The following is a 12,784-nucleotide window of genomic DNA, read 5'->3' on the forward strand; positions in this document are numbered from 1 at the left end:
CCGAGGATTGCAAGCCGCTTCGCTGACATCACGGAAAGCCGACCAATCAGCACAGAGCACAGCCACGTTCTCCTTCCGAGTCGCAGTACAGTTTGTTTTTCAGACCTCACGCCTGACTAGGAAAGGTATGCTTCAAATGGAACAGACACCTGCAGATTGACCCCAACGCACTACAAAGGTTAGGTCCGTGTCCACTCGGCCCCCTAAGTTGATTTTGGTTCTCTAGTGGCTGTGCCCAAGGGAAACTGAAAGGCAGAACTGTACTTTGCACATCCTCTTTTCAGACTTCTCCTGTTAGCGTTGAAAAGGGGAACTCGGGCATTTCTCACAGTGGAGGGTAAACTGTCGTTGGCTGTTTTAACAGCATCGGCTTGGAACTGTGTTTCACTGAGCGCTGGTTTGAAGTTATCAGACACCCCCAATGTCTCCGTCCTGCCGCTTTTTCTGTCTCATGATCAAGCTTGGAGTTTGCAGACATAAAGTGGGGGATAAATACTCAAGATAAACGTCTGCAAGGCAGGTTCTCAACAAAAAGGCACACTGCACAGCAAGCATTAATATCACCATGTAGCGAATAGATGGCATTTTTTTCAGTATTCAGTGTATATTGCTTACATTTGTGTTGCAATCCTTACAACAGCTCTGTCAGGTAGGCGGGTATTTCTCTTCACCTATTACAAATGGAATGCAAAAGTTGACAGCAGCAGCATTGTCCTGCCTGTGTTCCACAGCACCTAAGATAACTGGCCTGCTCCTCTGATCCCGGAGAGAATAGGCATGCATCTTGACTAGTATCCATTTTTACTAGTAGTCATGAATAGCCCTCTCCTCCATGAACCTGTCCACTCCCCTCTTAAAGCCTTCCAAGTTGGCAGCCAACACCACATCCTGGGGCAGGGAGTTCCACCATTTCAGTATGTGTTGTGTGAAGAAAGGCTTCCTTTTATCAGTTTGGAATCTCTCCCCCTCCAGCTTCAGCAGGTGACCCCACGCTCTGGTATTATGAGAGAGGGAGAAAAGCTTCTCCTGCCTTACTCTATTTTTGAATGCCCCTCAAAGCCCACCATTTCAGCAAAGCCTCCCTGTAGTTCTCACCCTCAATGGAAATGGAGACCCAATCCATACAACGGCTCTTGCTCCTCCTTCCCCTTCGTCCCCTGTTGAAATGCAGACTGCAAGCTACACAGGTCGGGGATCTGCCCTTTTCGCTCCAGAAAGCTCCATATACATTCCCCCTCCCCAGTCGATTCATGAATTTTAAAAAAAGTTGATTCTGCATCAGGATTCTCCCATATTATCCAAAGCACCTATCTAGCTCTCTCAGTCTGATTTGAATCCAGAACTGAATAAAAGGATACCCATTCCTTGGCAAATCTTTCCTTTCATTCTCCTTTCCCCTTCCCCTCAATACAACCAGGAAGCTTAAAACAATGTAAATTAAAGGATCAGAGGAGGGGAGAGGGGAAGTTAAAGAATTATACTTTTTAATATGTGAAATGGAATGTATAATGATTTGGAAAAAATAAAAATTTTATCAAAAAACAACAACAACTAGGAAGCTTATATGCATTAAGTAAAAGTTAGTAGTGATATAGTTCAAAATACGTCACATACGGCATCTTCCAGTAATCCTTGCAACACTCCTGCGAGGTAGGCCGTTCTGGCCCCCATCCTGTAGACGGGGGGAAGCAGCTGGGTGGAAGCGGCTTGCTGAAAGCTGCCTAAAGAAGTTCTGGCAGAGGAGAGAGTCGAACCCGGCACCTCTCCAACCCTAGCTTCTCCATTGGTTCTTGTAGGTTATCCGGGCTGTGTAACCGTGGTCTTGGAATTTTCTTTCCTAGCTTCTCCACTTTGCCACCGCTCAAAGGCACCAGCTTCTAAACACCAGCCCTTCTTTCCCGTGTCTTCTCCGCCAGTCCAGAAATAAATCCTTCTGTTGCCTCAAAGATCCCGCACAGAGCATGCGCCTGACCACACGCCCGCCTTGCGCACCCTGTTCCCGCTTTGAGACCCAACCAACCAGCCTCCAGATGACAAGAACAGAGCAGTTGTCTCCCAGGAAAGCAGTCCACAAAAGCCTTACGCGGGACTAAAACCCGGCTCCTTTTTACAGTGCCACGAAAACCTCTGCTTTCTTTCCTTTTCCCCTTCTTCACGTCCCCGGCCGGAAAATCAAGCCAACCTCAGCTGCAGCGGAAAGCCGTCCGCCCTTCGGTCCAGTTTCCCCGAGCCGTCCTTGCGCCTCTCTGCATCCTTTTTCCCACAGACTGGACATTTTGGCAGCCCTCTGCGAAAGCAGAAGTCGGCCCTGCAGCATGAGCTGGAGGAAGTCCTGCTCGCTCCGTCTCCGAGCCAACCGGCCACATCACCCCAGAGGAGCAGCCAGCGAGCGATCGGCCGCAGGTTCCAGGCCAAGGTGCGCACTGTGGACTTCGGTTCCTAGCTGCCCTGCGCTTCACGCCCACCCACCCTCTTCAATCCTCCCACACCACAGGAGGGGCGAAGAGAGAGCTAGAAAGAGAAAGACAGCCGCTGCCTTTTTGCAGGCAACCGGTTGCTCTTCCTCTTGGGAGGAAAGTCACACCGAAACCGGCGAGGCCTCCTTTATGCGCCTTTCTGTCTCACGCCCACGCACGGTCTCATTCCTCCCAGGTGCATCCATCACCTTTCTCCACATTTTATTCATGGCGAAGTGATTCCCAAATCTGGGTGCATGAAGTTGGTTCGACAAAGGCTCGTTGGGCTTTCGGGTCCGAACTGCGGGCCCAAATTGCATGTCCCCAAGTCCCGAAAAATGCCAAGACAAGATCCCTTGGCGGTCAGGGGATCCTTTTATTCAAGGCTCACAGCAGTGTGGCGCAGTGGTTAAGATTGACAGGCCCTGGAGAACCGGGTTTGATTCCGCACTCCTCCACAAGAGCAGCGGACTCGAATCTGGAGAACCGGGTTTGAGGAGGGGAGGGACATCATCTAGGGTTGCCATCTTCCAGGTACTAGCTGGAGATATCCTGCTATTGCAACTGATCTCCAGGCGACAGAGATCAGTCCCCCTGGAGAAAATGGCCGCTTTGCCAACTGGACTCTATGGCATTGAAGTCCCTCCCCTCCCCAAACACCACCCTCCTCAGGCTCGCCCCCAAAAACCTCCTGCCGATGGCGGAGGGACCTGGCAACCCTAACCTCAGCTGTGTCTAGTGCCATAGAGACCACCTCCCAAAGTTGCCATTTTTTCAGGGGAACTAATCTGTGTAGTCTGGCGATCAGTCATAATTTTGGAAGATCTCCAGGGCCCACCTGGAGGTTGGCAACCTAGTCACCATACCCAAAAAGGTTGGGAACCACTGTACTAGGGCTTGCACCAATTCCAAACCCCCTCTACCACTAAAGTGTTCACACTACACTCTCACCCACTATAAAAAGATCCTTTTCTTCAAGACAGTGCTTATTGTGTGGTTCGGTGGCCAGAAAAAAAATCAAATTTAATCTGGAAAAACCCGAGTTCAAGTCCTACCTCTGCCACAGACTGCCTCATTTTGGGCAAGACACTTTAGAGTTTTCCATGCAGGTAATTTGCCCAGGGTTTGATGCTGTTGGAAAATAGGTGGTTTTTAGGGTTGCCAACCTCCAGGCAGGGCCTGGAGATCTCCCGGAATTACAACTGATCTCCAGACCACAGAGATCAGTTCCCCTGGAGAAAATGGCTGCTTTGGAGGGTGGTCTCTATGGCATTACACCCTGTGGAAGCCCCTCCCACTACCCTCCCCAGGCTCCACCCCCGAATCCCCAAGGATTTCCCAACCTGGAGCTGGCAACCCCATGATTTCTTGCTTTGCCACGGCATCATGGTGCATTTGTGCACCTCCTGGCATTTCCGCGGCTTTTCTCTGATCTTTCCCAAAGCTGCTTTGTTGTGAAGTTTTGGAAAAGATGGAAGGAGGCCTGAATAGCCCCCATGAGAGTTATTTTCTCTGCCCCTGCTGGCATGGCGGCCATTTCCTCCCCCCACCAGTAGGGGGCTTTTGGGTTTTTTTAATGGGCAACTGAATATTTTTATATCAGGATGTGTAACTGGATCTCAGAATTTTCCAACTTCCATTTTTAAAAAACTCAGTATCCCCTTTCATTGTGGAGATATAATGGGAAAGGTATATCTGCACAGAGGCTAAAAACCTACTTTTTTGTTTCTAAATGAAAAGTAGGAATTCAGAGAAACAGATACACAGCTTGTTATACCGTTATAATGATATTCAATTGCCTTTTTTTAAACAGACACTGGAGGCCCCAGGAGAAGAATGGCTGCTGGGGGAGCGAGGCTGGGAAACCACTGTGAACCTACCGTGTGGAAGCCCCATTGCTGCTTATTGACAGCCACAGCAGCACAGAATCCACACAAGTCTAAGGTCAACTGAGGATGTTGTGTGAGCATTCTGGGACACGTTCAGCCTGTGAGAATGTCGGGGTCCAGCCCCATTCCATATTTTATTTATATTTATTTTATCTCATAAAAGGATATTACAGAGCTTGAGAAGGTGCAGAAAAGAGCAACCAAAATGATTAGGGGACTAGAGCAACTGTCCTATGGGGAGCGGCTAAGACGCTTAGGGCTGTTTAGCTTGGAAAGAAGACGGCTGAGGGGAGACATGATAGAGGTCTATAAAATTATGCATGGTTTGGAGAGGGTGGACAGGGAGACGTTTTTCTCCCTCTCCCATAAAACTAGAACACGGGGTCATCTGCTAAAGCTGGAGGGTGAGAGATTCAAAACAGATAAAAGGAAGTATTTTTTACACACAACACATAGTGAAATTGTGGAACTCCCTGCCCCAGGATGTGGTGATGGCTGCCAGCTTGGAGGGCTTTAAGAGGGGAATGGACATATTCATGGAGGAGAAGGGTATTCATGGCTGTTAGTTAGAATGGATACTAGTCATTCTGCATACCTATTCTCTCTAGTATCAGAGGAGCATGCCTATTATTTTGGGTGCGGTGGAACACAGGCAGGACAATACTGCTGCAGTCATCTTGTTAGTGGCTTCCTAGAGGCACCTGGTTGTGTGAACAGACTGCTGGACTTGATGGGCCTTAGTCTGATCCAGCACAGCCTTTCTTATGTTCATTTATACCCCACCTTTCTTCCTAATGTTGACCTAAAGAAGCTCAGTTATATGAAAAAAAACCACACAGAAAAACCCCATTGTGATAAATGCACTAAAGGAAAAAGGCCCACACAGAAAAAAGCCCACACAGAAAAATGTGGGCATTTTTCCATGTGCACTTTCTTCCGTGTGGGCTTTTTTCCAAGCGGGCATTTTTCCGTGTGGGCATTCTTCCGTGTAGACTTTTTTCCATGTGGGCATTTTTCCGTGTGGGCTTTTTTCCATGTGGGCATTTTTCTATGTGCACATTTTTCCGTGTGGGCATTTTTCTATGTGAGCATTTTCCTGTGTGTGCATTTTTCTATGTGAGTTTTTTTCCGTGTGGGCTTTTCCCCATGTGTGCATTTTTCTATGTGCACTTTTATCCATGTGGGCATTTTTCCGTGTGGGCTTTCTTCTGTGTGGGCATTTTTCTTGTGCACATTTATGACAGTGGGGTTTTTTTCTGTGCGCAATTTTCATGTGGGCATTTGCGGGGGGGTTTCTGTTTACCAAGCAGCTCACATCGGTCTCCTTTCCTCCAGTTTATCCTTACAACAATCCTGTGAGGTAGGCTGAGCTGAGAGCATGTGACTGGCCCAAGGTCACCCAGCAAACCTCCATGGCTTAAGTTGGGATTTGAACCTGGGTCTCCCAGACCCTAGCCCAGTACTCTCACCACTACACCACACTATCTCATATGAATGGGAAACACACTCTATAACGGGCCTAAGATCCCATTTGGTGCATGGGTTGGCCAGCGACGCTGGAGAAACCGTTCTTCTTCTAACAGGGGGAATGGTTCATTCTGAGGAATTTGCAGAAACTCAGGCCTGTTCAAGTGATCGGCACAGCTAAACATGGCAGTCGTGATAAATACGCAATCCCAAACGTTGCCTAGTTATTGCTAATATTTTGTAAAATAGCTGCAAACAAGCACAGTTATAAATGCCTGGAGAGGTTTTTGTGCTATTACACAAGAGGCCGTTGCACAAACAGAACTTTGTACACTTACACTCGAACGTTGAGGGCGTGTTTTAGATTGAGGAATCGATACAGGGCAGAAACATTCCTGGTTTTATTCAGTTAAGAGGCCTTCTAAAGCCAGTCAAATGCCACCCAAATACCATTTAATGCATTTCCAACCTTTGTGCAAATAAAGACTTCTTTCGAGAACGTGGTGTGTTTCTGTAGAAAAGAGCAAGAGTCCAGTAGCACCTTAAAGACTAACAAGATTTCTGGCAGGGTATGAGCTTTTATGAGTCACAGCTAACATCTTCAGGTGTGTTTCTGTATGAGAGTGCATTCTCACCAGTTCACTTGTGTGAGAATAATCCACAGCCATTAATCTAAGAAAAAAATAGGGCTGCCAACTCTTTGAGTTGGGAAATTCCTGGAGATATGGTGGTGAGGTTAGGGGAGAGGAGAACATAAGAACATAAGGCCATGCTGGATCAGACTAAGACCCATCAAGTCCAGCAGTCTGTTCACACAGTGGCCAACCAGGTGCCTCTAGCAAGCCCCCAAATAAGATGACTGCAGCAGCACCATCCTGCCTGTGTTCCAAAGCACCTAATATAATAGGCACGCTCCTCTGACACTGGAGAGAACAGGTATGCATCATGAGTATCCATCTTTACTAGTAGCCATGGATAGCCCTCTCCTCCACAAACATGTCCACTCCTCTCTTAAAGCCTTCAAAGCTGGCAGCCATCACCACATCCTGGGGCAGGGAGTTCCACAATTTAACTATGTGTTGTTTGAAGGGGTATAACGCCATAAAGTCCACCCTCCAAAGCAGACATTTTCTCCGGGGGAACGGATCTCTGTCATCTAGACATCAGTTGTAACACCGGGAGATCTCCAGACCCCACCTGGAGGTTGGCAGCCGCCAAAAGCCAAGCTTGACAAAGAATTCAGAAGAACATTCACACAGCCCGGATAACCTACAAGAACCAATTCACAGATCTGTTTCGGAAACTAGGGGAGGGAGAGGAGGAGAAGTTTCCCTGTACTTCTAACAGAGGTTTCCTGGGCTCAAAAAGGTGGTTAAGGATTAACCTGAACCGGGGGTACATCCAGAGGGGAAGCTTTCATGCATTTCGCTATGGAAAACTGCGAGAGGAAGCACCAAAGTCCATACGGCATTCTCTGGGTCAGATCCTGCAGAACTAACTCCGCGATCCCTTACTGGCAGGCACTCTGCTTCTGGGTTCTTCGAAAGACAATTTCATCCGGTACCCTGTTTGGTGTTAGTAGGGGGTGGGGGGAAAGCTGCAGCTTTTATACCCCACTGAGGTCCCTCCCCTCCCCAAACATTAGGAAGAACTTTCTAACAGTTAGAGCGGTTCCTCAGTGGAACAGGCTTCCTCTGGAGGTGGTAGGCTCTCCTTCCCTGGAGGTTTTTCAGAAGAGGCTAGATGGCCATCTGTCAGCAATGCTGATTCTATGACCTTAGGCAGATCATGAGAGGGAGGGCATCTTGGCCATCTTCTGGGCATGTAGTAGGGGTAACTGGGCATGGAGTAGGGGGTGTGGGGGGAGGTAGTTGTGAATTTCCTGCATTGTGCAGGGGGTTGGACTAGATGACCCTGGTGGTCCCTTCCAACTCTATGATTCTTCTATGAGAAGTTGCATTTGCTGAACTTCCCACCCAGCTACACAAGGCACAGAAGCCCAGCAAACACTCCTTTACATGATCCGGCTGGTGTAACAGCCCCCCTGGTAATTCTGTGACCCCCACACCATTTACCCTCTTTTCACTGCTGCTCCCATGCACCCATTTTGTTTTTAGTTCCTGCCTTGCGCCTGCCCTGTTTGAAGATGCCTGATGCCAGTTATATTATAATGCCATCGCTCATACGTTGCCCCCCACCCATATGCACAGGGCTGCAAATGTTTTGGTCGAGGGGTACCAGGCGGATCCAATTGCAGTTTCCAGCACAGCTATACAGAAGCCTGGGGGGGAACGTTGGCAACCCCAGGCATTCACACAATCACACAACACAGATGGTTTATTTGTGTTGTGCCCTGCATTGGGGTCCCATAAGGAGAAACGTGGAACAGAGGTGAATAATTTATTTTTAAATGATCACAACTCGAGAAGGAAGAAATTACATGAAGGAAAATGCATAAAGACTTCACATATTACATTTTTCAGCATACATGAAACATCAAACAAGCATTTGAAAGGGCAGGGAGGTTGTAAACCAACCTCCCAGCAACATAGCAATCAACACCACACCCACACCCTAACAGCTGAAAAGCACTCCAAACAGCATGTGTGAATGCCGCTCCTTCGATACCTTAAGTCAGGGGTGTTTAGGGCTGTTTAGCTTGGAAAGAAGGCGGTTAAGGGGAGACACGATAGAGGTCTATGAAATTATGCATGGTGTGGAAAGAGTGGACAGGGAGAAAACCTCTCTCATAATGCCAGAACGCGGGGTCATCTGCTGAAGCTGGAGGGTGAGAGATACAAAACTGATCAAAGGAAGTATTTCTTCACACAACACATAGTTCAGTTGTGGAACTCCCTGCCCCAGGATGTGGTGATAGCTACCACCATGGAAGGCTTTAAGAGGGGAGTGGACACATTCATGGAGGAGAGGGGTATTCATGGCTACTTTCCTTTATCCCTTAGAATCTCCTTGATCCATTGATCTTGAGCAGCATAAATCTAACGTTTGAAGGATATAAGGACTGAAATAAATCTTGCCACTGACAATGTAGCCTTGGGATCCCTGTCACTTAATAAAAAAGGCATTATGTCAAACACAGAGGCATTAGGTTTATATGTTAAAAGGGGAGAGATATAACGGGATCGAAGTTCCTCATAAAAGCGACATTCCAAGAGGGGTTCATGGCTACTAGTTAAAATGGACACTAGTCATGATGCATGCCTATTCTCTCCAGGATCAGAGCAGCACGCCTATTATCTTGGGTGCTGTGGAGCACAGGCAGGATGGTGCTGCTTCAGTCGTCTTGTTTGTGGGCTTCCTAGAGGCACCTGGTTGGCCACTGTGGGAACAGACTGCTGGACTTGATGGGCCTTCGTCTGATCCAGCAGGGCTTTTTTAATGTTCTTAATTTTGAGCCTGTGGGCACATCTGGAATTCTGGCATGACACGGCGGGCACAGCAACAGAATGGCTGCCACAAAAACGGCCTCCACAGGAGGCAGAGCCAGCCACAAAATGATTGCCACGGCTTAACTTCAGTAACACAGCGCAGATCCTTGTTTGCAGCGGCAGCTGCTGCCAAAGCAACATTTTAAAGAATCCACACAGCCAATCAAATCTCCAATGGCCAATTAGAAGCCTTGGTGGGCAAAAGCTCTACCGGGCCCCACCTACTTCCTAAAAACACTTGGCAGGCCCCAGAAAATGTGTTACTTCTTAAAGTATTCCCGCCCCCCCTCCCCACATTGCCATATAAACAGGTATCATGCACACCAAAGGGCCAGAACTGGTTCCCCTTGAGCATTAACCCAACTTTACATCTACATGTAGAAAAGAGCAAGAGTCCAGTAACGCCTTAAAGACTAACAAAATATCCAGCAGGGTGTGAGATGTCATGAGCCACAGCTCACTTCTTCAGATACAGCTAGAGTGTGAGTCCATCTATCCTTAAGTAGAGACGAGTGTATTAGACACACAATGGCAAACTAAATGTCAAAAGCAAGTAAATTACATCTGCGGGCGTGATTGGGTTAAATGTGATATGCAAGGGGGTTAGTCGGCGTGAAGCAATCAGCATTGGTAATGAGACAGGAATCCCAGATCTCTGTTCAGCCCAGGAGAATGCACGGTCTTGAGCTTCATTATTAGTTGTAATTCAGCCGTCTCTCTTTCTAACCTCCTTTTGAAATCTCTTTGTAAGAGGGGTATTCACATCTACAGAATATGTGAATGGGACTTTTGCAATGACTATACACGTTTTGCTGGGGCGCGCAGTCCTGGGAGTCAGTATCGCCTCGACTTTTTCCAGTAAGGCCAAAGGGTTTTTTGCAAAAGGCTTTAGCAATGAACTCTCTTTCCACCACCCATTTCCCCCATCTCAGTCGCAATCCTGCCTCAGGTTTGCGGGGTTAGGGAAGCCTAGACCTTTACAAGTGGTTGCAGAATATCTGCTAATAGCTCGGGATTAGAGAGGTCGGTGTCTGCGGATCCGTTGAACGTCGGGATGCGAATAATTCGGAGCAAGGAAAGCGCGTTTTTCTTTGGTGCGGGGTCCGTTCTCAAAGCTGACTACAGAGGAAGCTCAGAGACCCGGGAGGGGGGGGGGACGATCTTGCTCTGGCACGGTTCCCTGCGCGGCAGAGCGCGATTTGAACCCAGAGCTCCCCTTTTTCCAACGCCTGGGTTCAGCCAAAGCGGAGAAATTACGAGACCCGAGGTTTGCATGCAGCAAAGAGCAAAAACCAACAGACGGAAGGGGAAAGGGTGGTTGAGCACGTTGGAAAAGAAACCGCCGGGCGTTTAAAAGATGGCTTTTACAGATTTCAGCCTCTGGATTGCGCATGCTGGAAGCCGCAGCTAGGTTTGCAAACGAGACAAAATTAAAAAATAAATTAATTAATTAAATGCAAGAACTAAAAAAAAAAAAAAAATAGCCCATGCCAGGCTCAGGCTCGACAGCTGGCTTCGCCTCTCCTTAATCCGCCGGTTTGCAGCACGCCCCCGCCCCCCAAATGCCAGCCGCGCCTGGCATGGCCACCCGACGCCCAGCCACGCATCACCCACCGCAGTCCATTCCACCGAGGCAAGCGCGTCCCTGCCTCCCGGTTTTCCCCCGCACCCTGGACGACGAGCGACAGACGCCGCGGCCAATAAAAAGCCGCAAAGCGTCAACATTGTGTTCGCTCGGCGGCGCCAGCCAATGCGCGTCGCCCCAGCCCGGCAGCCCGCCTTCCGTGGACACATTGGGGCTCCTGCGCGGCGGCCATGTTGAGAGTGGCAAGGAGGGTGCCTGTTCCTAAAACGCTTTATTTTACTCCCTCGGAGACGCCGCCGCCCGCTTTTTGCAATCGGGACCGACGCCTTGGGACGGAGCAAAGCAAACTGGGCCCTCTCCGGGCGCGTAGCGGCTTTGGGCGGGCGGCGAAACCGAGCGCCGTCTCCCCGAAGCGCTCCAGGCGCCATCTTGAGTGTGGCGCACCCTGCTCCTCGCCTCCCATGGCCGGCTGCCTCCATTGTAACTCCCAGCCCGGCCTGGCAGGCGCCCTTTCGCCCTCTTTGCCCGGGTGGGGTGGGGGTAGCTCACCCCCCACCTATGCAAACTTTTACGAATTTTTTTTTGGGGGGGGCTCACATATGGGCTTTGCAGATTGCAGAAAACCTTTTTTTTTTTTTGGAATTCTTTTTTTTGGGGGGGTACCACTCCCCGCCTACAATTGCAATTAAAACCCGATTTTATCTCCCCGGGGGGGGGGTTTGCGAAGCCGGTCGCTTTGATCCAAGGACATCAACAACAAAAATCGAAGGGGTCTTGCAAACAACTGAACTCTTCTTTTTTTAATAGTTGCACTAAATTCGCGGGGGGTGGGAGGGAGAGGTGGAGTAAGTTTTGCCAAAGTGCTTTTATTGGAAGCCGGAGTTTGTTTGGGGGGGGGCGGAGGGGGGGGAGAAGCTCGTCTTTTGCTTTGTGAAATGACAGCCAAGTCCGAGAAGCCGGCCGGAGAGGAGAGACAGCAGCCTGCTCGAATTTCCCGGCTCCCCCCCCCCCGTTTCTTTTTTCAAAATTCAGGAAAAATCGACTCTTCCCCCCCCCCCCCGATTTGTTAGCGGGAGCCAAAAGGCGAAATCAGCCAGAAACGGATATGCAGAAACCGGATCGGGAATGGAGAAGAATTAAACACTCCCGGTTTAAACATCCCCGATCGGCGCGTTCCCACGTGCGCGCGCGAGCTTCCCTCCCCCGTCCTCGAAGCGCGTCCAAAGCGGAGCGGGATGGCCACCGCCATCCCGACGTGCGCTCGCTCAAAACGGACCCGCGTGTACAGAGGTAGCTTTTTGTTGTGTTGCGCGTAAAAAAAAAAAAAACACCCCAAGAACTTTCCGCGCGGCGCCAGCCTCGGCGTGTTTACTCCCAAGTAAGCCCCACCCCTCCCGGCGAGTCTCCTCCCCCTCCTCCGTGCCGAGGATCGTGACCTCCGGAGGAAAGGCGAGCCCGAAAGCGCGCTCGCCTGGGGCGCGAGGCCCCGCTCCAGCTCCGCGGGGCTGGCCCCCCGAGGGAAACCCGCGGGGCTGCGAGTTGGACGGGCTCGAACCCGCCGGGGTCAAGAGCCCCGAAGCCGGGGAGAGGGCCGGGAGGCGACCCCCGGCCCTCGCTCGTGGCACCCCTGCGCCTTTTTTCTGCCCCGCGTGCAAACTTTGGGTCGTGTTTCCCCCAATCCTCCCCCGCGAAACGTGCGCGCCCTCTTTCTTTTTGCCGCGCGCGCTTTGCAGCGCCCCCCTCCTGGGCGCTTCATTCCCCCCCCTTTTTTTTTTTTTTTTTGCAAAAGCTGCCCCGGCCCCCCCTCTTTCCCCGCCCCCCCTCTTTCCCCACCCCCCTCCCTTTTTGGCCCCGCGGAGGCCCGGCGCAAACTCCTGGCCGCGGCGACTCCGTCGGGGCGCGGAGGCAGGCGGCGCAGGAGGGCGCTCGCCCCGCTGG

This window comes from Euleptes europaea, chromosome 5, assembly GCF_029931775.1.
Source record: "Euleptes europaea isolate rEulEur1 chromosome 5, rEulEur1.hap1, whole genome shotgun sequence".
Taxonomy (NCBI): domain Eukaryota; kingdom Metazoa; phylum Chordata; class Lepidosauria; order Squamata; family Sphaerodactylidae; genus Euleptes; species Euleptes europaea.